The sequence below is a fragment of the Triticum aestivum genome, chromosome 6A (genome assembly GCF_018294505.1).
Source record: "Triticum aestivum cultivar Chinese Spring chromosome 6A, IWGSC CS RefSeq v2.1, whole genome shotgun sequence".
NCBI classification, from domain to species: domain Eukaryota; kingdom Viridiplantae; phylum Streptophyta; class Magnoliopsida; order Poales; family Poaceae; genus Triticum; species Triticum aestivum.
The window spans coordinates 338,565,898-338,577,933 of record NC_057809.1 but is presented as its reverse complement, the minus strand read 5'-3'; positions in this window follow the sequence as shown (position 1 = coordinate 338,577,933).

The window sequence follows — 12,036 nt, the reverse complement described above, 5'->3', positions numbered from 1 at the left end:
GTATGTTGGGGACACAAGAGACTCTTTGTTATTTGGTTGCAGGGTTGCTTGAGAGAGACCATCTTCATCCTACGCCTCCTACGGATTGATAAACCTTAGGTCATCCACTTGAGGGAAATTTGCTACTGTCCTACAAACCTCTTCACTTTGGAGGCCCAACAACGCCTACAAGAAGAAGGTTGTGTAGTAGACATCAAGCTCTTTTCTGGTGAATTGAGTTTCCCATTTGAAGTAATCTTATCGGATTGAGTCTTTATAGATTTGAGAACACTTGATGTATGTCTTGCGTGGGATAACCGTGGTGACAATGGGTTTTTCTATTGATCCACTTGATGTATGTTTTGGTGACCAACTTGCGGGTTTCGTGACATTGGGAACCTATGCATAGGGGTTGGCACACGTTTTCATCGTGACTCTCCGGTAGAAACTTTGGGGCACTCTTTGAGGTCCTTTGTGTTGGTTGAATAGATGAATCTGAGATTGTGTGATGCATATCGCATAATCATACCCACGGATACTTGAGGTGACCTTGGAGTATCTAGGTGACATTAGGGTTTTGGTTGATTTGTGTCTTAAGGTGTTATTCTAGTATGAACTCTAGGGCTGTTTGTGACACTTATAGGAATAGCCCAACGGATTGATTGGAAAGAATAACTTTGAGGTGGTTTCATACCCTACCATAATCTCTTCGTTCGTTCTCCGCTATTAGTGACTTTGGAGTGACTCTTTGTTGCATGTTGAGGGATAGTTTTATGATCCAATTATGTTAGTATTGTTGAGGGAACTTACACTAGTGAAAGTATGAACCCTAGGCCTTGTTTCAACTCATTGCAATACCATTTACGCTCACTTTTATCACTTGCTACCTTGATGTTTTTATTATTTCAGATTACAAAAACTATTATCTACTATCCATATTGCACTTGTATCACCATCTCTTCGCCGAACTAGTGCACCTATACAATTCACCATTGTATTGGGTGTGTTGGGGACACAAGAGACTCTTTGTTATTTGGTTGTAGGGTTGCTTGAGAGAGACCATCTTCATCCTATGCCTCCTATGGATTGATAAACCTTAGGTCATCCACTTGAGGGAAATTTGCTACTGTCCTACAAACCTGTGCACTTGCAGGCCCAACAACGTCTACAAGAAGAAGGTTGTGTAGTAGACATCAAGCTCTTTTCTGGCGCCGTTGCCAGGGAGGTGAGTGCTTGAAGGTATATCTTTAGATCTTGCAATCGAGTCTTTTAGTTTCTTGTTTTATCACTAGTTTATCTTATAGAAGAAAATTATAAAAAAATGGAATTGAGTTTGTCACATACGCTTCATCTTTTTGATATCTTTCGTGAGTATGACGGAAAGGATAATTGTGCTCAAGTGCTAGAAGAAGAAATCTATAAAATGTTTGGCACTAAATATTTGAATGATGAGCATGATTGCAATGTTGTTAGTATGAATTCCTTGAATATCCATGATGCTAATGATATGCAAAGCCACAAGCTTGGGGAAGCTATGTTTGACGAATATGATATTTTTGTCCCCCAAGTTTTGATGAGGAAATTTATTATGATGAAAGCATGCCTCCTATCTATGATGATTATTGTGATGACAGGTATGCTTTAAATAATAATAATAACAATGAAACTTGTCATCTTGATTTCAATTTTCAATCCCATGATAGTTACTTTGTTGAGTTTGCTCCCACTATTATTCATGAGAAGAATTTTGCTTCTGTGGAGACTAATAAAATTTCCATGCTTGTAGATCATGAAAAAAATGCTTTAGGTGCTGGTTATATTGTTGAATTCATTCATGATGCTACTGAAAATTATTATGAGGGAGGAATATATGCTTGTAGGAATTGCAATAATATCAAGTTTCCTCTCTATGTGCTTAAAGTTTTGAAGTTATGCTTGTTTTACCTTCCTATGCAAGTTGATTCTTGTTCCCACAAGTTGTTTGCTCACAAAATCCCTATGCATAGGAAGTGGGTTAGACTTAAATGTGCTAGTCATATTCTTCATGATGCTCTCTTTATGTTACAATTCCTATCCTTTATGTGAGCATCATTGAAATCATCGTGCCTAGCTAGGGGCATTAAACGATAGCGCTTGTTGGGAGGCAACCCAATTTTATTTTTGTTCCTTGCTTCTTGTTCATGTTTAGTAATAAATAATTCATCTAGCCTCTGTTTAGATGTGGTTTTATGCTTTTAATTAGTGTTTGTGCCAAGTAGAACCTTTGGGAAGACTTGGGGAAAGTCTTGTTGATCATGCTGTAAAAAAATAGAAACTTTAGCGCTCACGAGAACTGCTGCCATTTTTATTTGGAGAGTGATATTTAGTTAATTCCTTTTGAAGATGATTAATAGATAAATTCCTCAGGTCCAGCAATTTATTTGATAATTATATGAGTTCCAGAAGTATATGTTTGACCCAACCGTGTAAGGAACGCAAAATCCGGGAACATAACACCGATATGACGGAAACTAGGGCGGCAAGAGTGGAACAAAACACCAGGCATAAGGCTGAGCCTTCCACCCTTTACCAAGTATATAGACGCATTAATATAAATAAGAGATATTGTGATATGCCAACAAATGTCCATGTTCCAACAAGGAACAAACTCCAATCTTCACATGCAACTAACAACGCTATAAGAGGGGCTGAGCAAAGCGGTAACATAGCCAAACAATGGTTTGCCAGGACAAGGTGGGTTAGAGGCTTGGCTTAAAAAAATGGGCGGCATGATAAGCAAGTGGTAGGTATCGCAGCATAGGCATAGCAAAAGAGCGAGAAACTAGCAAGCAAAGATAGAAGTGATTTCGAGGGTATGGTCACCTTGCCTGAAATCCCGCAAGGAAGAAGAACGAGTCCGTGAAGAAGATAAACAGACGTAGTCGAACGGTTCCTCACAAACACGACGTTATCGGAACCGAACCGAAGAAGCAACACCGAAAAGAAGCACACAACATAGTAAACAACCAACACATGAACATGGCATGATATGCGGGATGCGGTATGCGGTGCATATGTATGATTTGGAAAGGAATGATTGAACCTGGCCTCAACATGGAAATCCAAGAGTGCCACTGGAAAGAGGAGTTGATTTCGGTTGAAATCGATATAAAGATCGCCGGAATCGGATGCACGGTTTGGAAATGGCAAGCAAAACAAATATGGCACCGGTCTGCTATAAACAGCAAGTAGCCTCCTAAAAGCATCAAGATAATTAAGCTACTAGACTCAAGCATGGCAACAAAATACATGGCAGGGATCCACTCATAATGCTTGACAAAAGATGAACACTGAGCTACGGCTAATTCACTTAGTAACAGGTTCAAAGAAGCATGGCAAAAGAGCAAAAGATTACAGGTTTCAGACTTGGTGAAATTAACAGCATGTCAGGAATTTATCATTACGAAGCAATGTTTAGAGCACGATAACTACATGCTACAGGAACATATCGTGGCAAAAAAACGCACGTTATGAAGCTACTCAAAGCATAAAACAAAAGTCCCTTAGTGACCATGAGTCAAAAGGGATCAGAAAATACAATTGCAAGCATGTGAACATAGCAAAAACATAAACAGATTCAGACTTAGTGAAAAACTGGAACATGACAAAACAGACATCAAGTAGGCATGTTAACGAGCTCGATGCACTCGCTACAAAGCATGGCATGGTAAACTAAGCATACACCCAGCAAGTATACATGGCATAGAAGCTAGACATGGCAAGAACAACATCATCGCATGCACGGATCAACTACAACAAGCTTGGCAAAATTGCTGAACATGTTAACATTTCATAGCAAAAGTAGAGCTCGATTGACTCAAGATAGGGTGCTCCATAATTTCAAACAAAGACATGGATGGATAGAGCACAACATTATCTACAAAACATCCTTACTAATGATTCTCAAAAGAGGCACGGATCAGTAGGAATCAACATGAACATATGGCATAAAAATAATGACAGGGCAAGGACTTGCTGAAATTCTAAGTCCCTGAAATCAGCATAATTTAGTAAGCTACTTTGCATGAATGTGATAGTCACCACAAAGATCAAAAAAATACATGGCATACACCCCTGTAAAGATGGCATGGTATATTACAAAACACATGTAAAGCTCAGGATCATAGCATGTACACATTAATCATGGCAAAAATGACAAAAGGGCATTTGCTGAAACCGATCTGAAACTATCATCACGTAGCCCTCTTCCAACAGCATTTCGGGCATCAAGATGAGCTCAAATGAAAATGATGCAATGAGATGAAATGATGTACATGACGAGACGAACATTTTGATATGCTACACGCACGAATCGGAGCCACCGATGCAGAGTTATGGCATGATGAAGATCGCATAAAAAAGTATGGAGAGAGGGGAGAAAGTCAACTGAGGTGATTAGGGTTTCCCAGATCTGGATCGGCCGTGGCACTGTAGCAGCATGGGCCCCGATGATCTCCCGAGTAGGAGGTGTCACATGCCGGCGACGTGGGTGGAGGCGGCCGGAGTTGCGGACCTCACCGGAGCGGCGAGGCACGGCGAGGGAGCTCGGGGAACCGGGCAGCGATGGAAGCGATTCCGGTGGCGGCGTGGGGCGTCCGAGGCGGCGGGGCGATGGCGGCGGGGAGCCGGCGGGCGGCGCGGCCCTAGAGCCAGGCGGCGGCAGCGGGCGCTCCAGGCGCGGGGCGCCTCGATGGGCTCGGGGGGTCGCTTCGGGCCGAGCGGGCATCGGCGGCGGGACGGCGGTGGAGGCGACATTGTGGGCCGTGGTTGGCTGAGGAGGACGGCGCGGACATGTCTGGGCGCGGATGAGAAATGTCCGGTGGCACGAGGAGGACGAAGTTAGGGTTTTGCCCACGATTTCGGGGAGGGGATCTATAAATAGAGGTAGAGGGAGTTAGGAGAGTCCAAATGAGGTGCGGTTTTCGGCCACGTGATCGTGATCGAATGATCTAGATGATGGAGGAGGTTTAGGTGGGTATTGGGCCACTTTGGAGAGGTGTTGGGCTGCAACACACACGAGGCCTTTTCGGTCCCTCGGTTAACCATTGGAGTATCAAACAAAGTCCAAATGACACGAAACTTGACAGGCGGTCTACCGGTGGTAAACCAAGGCCATATGACAAGTCACGGTCCAATCCAGGAACGTTTAATACCCGCACACGAAAAGAGGTAGAAAGGGACACCATAGGACATAGGAGCGCCAGAATGCAAAATGGACAACGGGGATAATGCTCGGATGCATGAGACGAACATGTATGCAAATGCGATGCACATGATGACATGATATGAGATGCATGACACGCAAGCAATGACAAGGCAACAACAGCGAATAACTGGACGACACCTGGCACATCGGTCTTGGGGCATTACAATCAAACCTATAGCAATAGTAATTACAAGATTCAAACACGCATGGACGCAACAAAATCCAAAAAAACAACAAGAACAGAGAAGCAGACGAAGCTCACCCGCCCACACAATCAAATTCACAGGAATTCAAAAGTAACTCCTAGAAATTAACAAATTGTAGAGTGAACAGACCGATTAAAACGAAGCAACAAAGAATTCCTACTAACAAACAACATCTGAGCACAAAAAAGTCGCAACGACGCGAACATGAATGAACAGAGAAAGCTCGTCCGCCAAATTGCTCGATTTGCCAGCACTCTAGTAGATTTTCCTGTAAATTAGAAAGAATAAAGGTCAAATGGGATGTAGAGACAAACTAAATCATCCCGCAACACCCGATTCCACACAGAAAACGCGGACGGACCACTAGAAAATGAAGTAGTTCCCCGCGAAGCATTGCAGTGCCCAACGTAAAGACGATGCGGTTCGCTTCTGTTGAGCGTGCAGTACGGAAGTGTTAGCAGAATAACTATTCTGCAAATATTAGCATAATATATATATATATATATATATATATGTATGTATACAGCTAGTCTATTCTGTTACCCTACTTGAAATGATGATTTCAGGTGGTTGTACTGATGATTTTCATCTCGTCGAATTGATCGTCTTTTCACCGGAATGGGGCATGTAATATATCCTTGGAAAGCTCTTGATATCTACATTACAAATATATAGGAATTTTTTGCAAAATCATCACGGTTTAAGAGCAGTTTTGAAAATACCATTTTTTTCAAAATTGAAAACATGAATCGTATTTTGGACTCAATTTTCAAACGGTTGGTCGGAATTGAGAAAATAAGATGGCGTTGGAAAGCTGGTGAAAATCCGCATCTCCCATATATCTACTATTTTTTCAAATTATATATAGTTTAAAAGTAATTTGAAAAAAAGGTGAAATACTGGGTGAAACATATTTTCGTGTTTGTTTGCAAACATTTTGTTGGATTGACGCAAATGATACAGGAGTTGGAAAGCTATGGAAAATGCGCAACTTTTTCGTATAGAAATATTTTTCTAATTCCTTACGGTTTAAAAACGAATTCAAATACGGTCAAATTTGATTTTGAAGCGATTTTCTTAAAAAGTTTGTCGAAATGGGGCAAATAATATACCGTTGGATAGCTATCAAAAATGCGAAACTTAGTCATGTTGAACGTTTTCTCTACTTCGCAACCATTTAAGAATAATTTTGAATAAGGTGAAACCCATTGTGTTGTTTTTTCCTGTCTAAAAAATAGAGTACTTGTACTGATGTATGTATGTGTTTATACTGAGATATTTTTGAGAGTAGTTTTGAATGGTTTCAAAAAAGGAGTACTTGAACGGATGCCCGTATGGTTTTGTACCGAGCATGTTTTTCACATACTAGACTTTTCTCTGTTTTTGCGGTATCGTTTTCCTTGTAACTTTTCAACGGTTTACGATATTATCATTCCCGAACTTGCATGGTCTTATATTGTTGAACTGAATGACATTTTATTTATAGAAAAATATTGTGTGTTTGTTTTTTCAAACTCTACCATTTCTTCAACTTTGTTCCGGACTTCTCTCATTCCACGACCGGAACTTTTACCATTTGAATTTCCGTGGGGTTTCTTTTTGTTTGAGCTTTTTCCTACAACTTATCTGGTACATCATATTGAACTTACAACTTTTTAAATTTTGAACTTATTGTGTTTTTACAATTCCAAAGCTAGCAAGTAGTAGGAGATTCACCCAACAAAGGGGCTAATTAAATGGAGTAGCCACAGTAATAGCACTTGAACTTATAGAAGTGCATGGTTTTGGTTTTAATTCATATTTGTTTACTTGTCCGAACTTATAGTACCATCATCATCGAAACTACATGGCTTGTGTAGCTGAACTAAAATAAACTTTTACCCAAATAAATGTGTTGTGTTTTTTTCTTTGAGCATATATTCCTCGGGTCAATAGATGAACTTTCTCAAATTTCATAGATGAGCTGACATCGTTTTATTTTTTAACTTATATGGTATGAATATCAGTCAAGTCAAGAAACTCAGAAAGCTTGTTATGATAAAGAAATTAGCGACAAAAAAACACAAGATCTTTGTATGCACAATGAAGAAGGCATCAGTTCACTATAGGATGGTACTGACTATTATACCTTGCCTTTTTTATTCCTTTGCCCCATTTCCAATATAGAGAAGATATTTATGCACATCCTTGTTTTCAGTCATTTCCAAAGCAGTTCACTAATGATTACCCCTCAAACCACCTGTATGGTCAGGAGGCGAGGAAGGTATTCATACAACACCCACGGTTCAATATTGAAGTGTTCTTGAAGGGGACGAATGGTGGACAGTCAATCATCCACACGCACTGGCCTAAAGTTACAAAGACCTTCAACATCAATTAAGGCTCAATATTCGCCTTCTGCTTCAGCAGTTTTCTAGATGAGATACATCTGTCTATGTACCATCTATGATGCTAATTTCGAAAGGTTATAGATGTTGCATGTGAAACTTGGTCCTGGTGTAGTTGTGTAATGGGGTAGCTGAGTGCTGAAGCTATATCATTTTGCACTCTGATGGATTTCAATTATGAAAATGAAATATATTGTGTGCTTAATATGAAATGTCAATTAGATTAATAAATGGATTATGAATAATCGGATAATTAGCCTCCTAATGTAGAATTAGCCTGCTAATCTGGTTTTTCTATTGCAAACGGTTGTTGAAAAAATACCGTGGGCGGTGACCTAAGGCAACGCACACAGTTTCTAGGAATAAACCGTGTTGCATCAATGAATAATCACACACGACTTTCTCTTGAAAACTGTTTGCATTAGGCCACCTTACACAAACGTATACCACATAAAAACTGTGTGTGATGGAGAGCCTTTGCCACACAGTTTCTTCTATGGACCATGTGTGATACATTCAATAACCCAAACGATTTAACAGGAAAAATGTTTGTGATGTACCTGTGAACGGAAACGTTTTCCTTGGAGCGATTGTGTGAGATGTACATACGAATGGAAAGGTTTGGTGGGGACTGACTGTGTGGGATGTACTTGTGACCTAAAACAATTTCTCTATATAATTGTATTTTTAGCTCTACTGTACGTATTTCCCTATTTGAGCACTCGTTGGTCGCACACGTTCTCATTTTACCGAGCCTGTGTGCAAGGAGGGCATCTCCCCGATGGTTTCTGGGTCGTGTGGGAAGCACCCCCCTATCAACCACACTCACTTGGTGACGGTTCCGAATGTCGTCGCGAATAGGGGTTAAAAACAGTTTTTAGGAGCTCGTTGTACTAGTGTGAACTATGCTGATAATCTTCGAGTGTTGTCTGGTGTGAAATCTTTGGCGCGATTGGTTGCTCTGCAGTTCTTGGATCTCAAGGGACTCGAAATTTTGGAGAAGCGCGCGGGACGGAGCGTGCCGCGGTAATTGAAGTGGGTAGACAGGGGCGCCTCGATCCTTGTGCCACTTTTTTCGCCACATATCGAGCGAGCGGCTATTGTGGGATATGACAGGATCGCTCGGGCCCACGAGTCAACCACTCGAAAACAGGCCAATAAAAGGCGTCGAGGCCGATGTGATGCACAATGCGCCTCATTCTCTCTCTCCTTCCTCTGCACATCCACCATGCGCTCCTCTTCTCTTGGCGCTCCCGCTTGGCACGTGCACAGTCCGCCGCAATGCGGAAGGAAAAGACGGTGGCCTTGGAGCGTGCAAAGAAGGTGACAGCAACAGTGAAGGGCAAGAAGACGGCTCAGGGGATGTCATCGCGATCCGATCTGCCACCGGGCGGGATCCAGGGAGATTGGATCTGCTCCACCGTCGAGCGGGATGACCTGGAGAGGCTCGTCAAGGACGGTATGATTGCTGACAAGTCTTGGAGATTGCCTGAGGGGGAATCTGAGCGCCAGCCACGTGAGGGTGAGCGCCTCTTCCTCACCACCCATGTCGACCGAGGTTTTTCTCGTCCTGCATCCATTCTTTAGGGAAATCTTCAACTTCTTCGGTGCCCAAATCCACCATTTCCCTCCAAACACCATCATGTATCTTGCTGCTTTCATCCTGTTGTGCGAATTTTTTTGGGTTGCCAACCACACTGGGGTCTGTTCAAGCATATCTTCACTTGTCTATCTCAGTCGATGAAGAAAGCCCATTCGAGTGACGAAAAGACGCTGTGATTCAGATGTGCGGGGGTTTAGGGATTCAAACCAGAGGTAGAAGTACTTTTCCTTCCATTACCATTCTCGAGTCAGTTCGAGGATGGCAGTCGACCTAGTTTTACTGCAAGGACATTCCGACACCTGGTGAATCGACCGGTCTCCCCCTTTTCACTATGGAGTGACTCCAGCAACCTTCTTCATTGATTGTGACCCCCGAGGAGAGAGGCGAGGTGAATCTTTTAGTCGACCAGGTCATCAACTTAGTCCGGGAGGGGGTGACTGGCATGGATCTGTTGGAGGTGTTCCTCAGTCGACGCATCCATCCTCTCCAAGCCCGAGACCACCCGATGTGGATGTACTCAGGCCCTGGAGACACCGCTCGGGTCCACCCAGAGGAGGTCGCTAAGGAGGCGGTGGCTCAGTGGCTGCAAGGCATCACCGGAAACAAGGAAAACCCCAGGGGGCCTAGGAGAGTTCAGCCCTTCGACACCAACCATGAGCCAGAAGAGGTTATGCTTAAAATACCGAGTGCTTTCTTCTTTTAGTTTGCAATCGCTCTTATATCTGACTAACTCTTGCTGACTTGCACCTTGCAGAGTTACACCAAGATGTACTCGATGCCAAACGGGGAACAGCTCCACGAGGGAGAGGAGAGCGCAGACGAAAGCGCCGACTGGCAATCTGGAGATGACAGTGATGATGATAGTGAAGACTCGGGGAGCAGCGAGGAAGTTGACTCCCCGCCCCGCTCAGAGCGTCGATCCGAACTATCCCAAGACCTTGCAGGTGGCGTGGCAAGGCAGCTCCTCCAAGCACACAAGTGCCAAAGTGCACTCGGACTTCGTCTCCAGAACCGTCCGAGAAGGCCGCTAAGCAGCCCAACATCGCCCCGTCGACGCCTCGGAAGGCCTTGCCCAAGATCGAGGTGGATGTTCTTGTCGCTTCTGTGTAAGTGTTTTGTTTCTTGCCTTTGTCTTCTATGTTTTTGTCGACTCATCTACTTACTTTGACCGAGTGGGCTTTGGAGCTTTTCAGTTGAATTGACCAGCTTGTGTCGAGTGAACTCTTGAACTAGTGGGGGCACGCTGAGTGCACCCACTTGGTGTAGTCCCCGAGACTGCCGTCGAATGTTTGATTCGGCGGGGGTCTTTCCAAACTGTTATTTCTCCACGGGAGCCTTAGAACTTGTTTGTTTCTAGTATATCCACTCGGCTTTGGACGGATCGCGTTGAGTGAACTCCGAGCCAGCGGGGGCATGCTAAGTGCACCCACTGGGTGTAGTCCCCGAGATCGCCGTTGACTGCGGGCAGTCAGCGGTGGTCTGAGCACAAATGTTGTTGTTGTTGTTTTAGTCCTTCCACTCGGGCTGGACGGGCCATGTCGAGTGGGAAGTCGAACCAGTGGGGGCATGCCAAGTGCACCCACTGGGTGTAGTCCCCGAGACTATTGTTGAATGTTTGATTCGGCAGTAGTCTTAGAACTCTTTTTGCTGTAATAATTTGAACTTGCATCTTATCACTCAGAAGTCATCGGTCATTGTCTCTGTCGACGGATGTGCCTTGTTCATTGACTGCAGAAATCTTGTGAGCTTGGGGCCCAGTTTGCTGAATTGGAGAGGATACAAATTTAACTCAACCTCAATCTAGAGCTGGCCAAGGAAAATTTGAAGAAGGCCCAAGACGAAGCAGCCATCATGGGAGGTAACAATTCTGTCGACTGCTAGTCTTGCCATCTTTTCTTTTCAACCTTTAAATCGAGTGACTCCACTTGAACTGATGTGCGTAGTGAAAATCGTTAACTACAAGCTCGTCTGAAGAATGTTATTTCTTTAGACAAAATGAAGCAGGCTCTGGAGCAGAAGGACCTTGACCTAGCAGCAGCACAGAAGACGGCGCGGGAGAAAGCTGAACCTGCTGACAAGAAGTTGGCTTCAGTCAGTAAGTTAGAAGAAGAAAATGCCAAGCTGAAGAGTGCTATTGATGAAGCCAAGAAGGAGGTTGTGTAGCTGAAGGAGCAGAAGGCATCCTTGACAGACAGAGTCGGGGATCTCACTCGGAAGAAGGATGAGCTAGAAGCTTATCTGGGAGGGCTTGATAAGAAAATGTTCACCATGCTTGAAGGTACCTTTCCTTATCTGGCTGACTGCAAAGAACTTTCCTGTTGTGTCTCTGTGACTCCAATCCTTTTCGTTTTTGCGGAGTTTTGCGAGAACTTTGAGGAAGAAACCGGGCGGATTGAGACAAGCATGGACCCCATCAATTTTCCCGTCAAGGACGAAGCTGCCATGAATGTGTTGCTACTGGAATCCTGCCTTGCCAGCATGCTGAACTACCTCGCCCGACTGAAAGTGGTGGTGTCACGGATCGACACGGAGCTCTGGCCAGGTGTAACATTCCATAATGATCTCGAGGCTCTGATGACTCGACTTAATGACATCCCTGGTCGAGTGCAGGTGCGG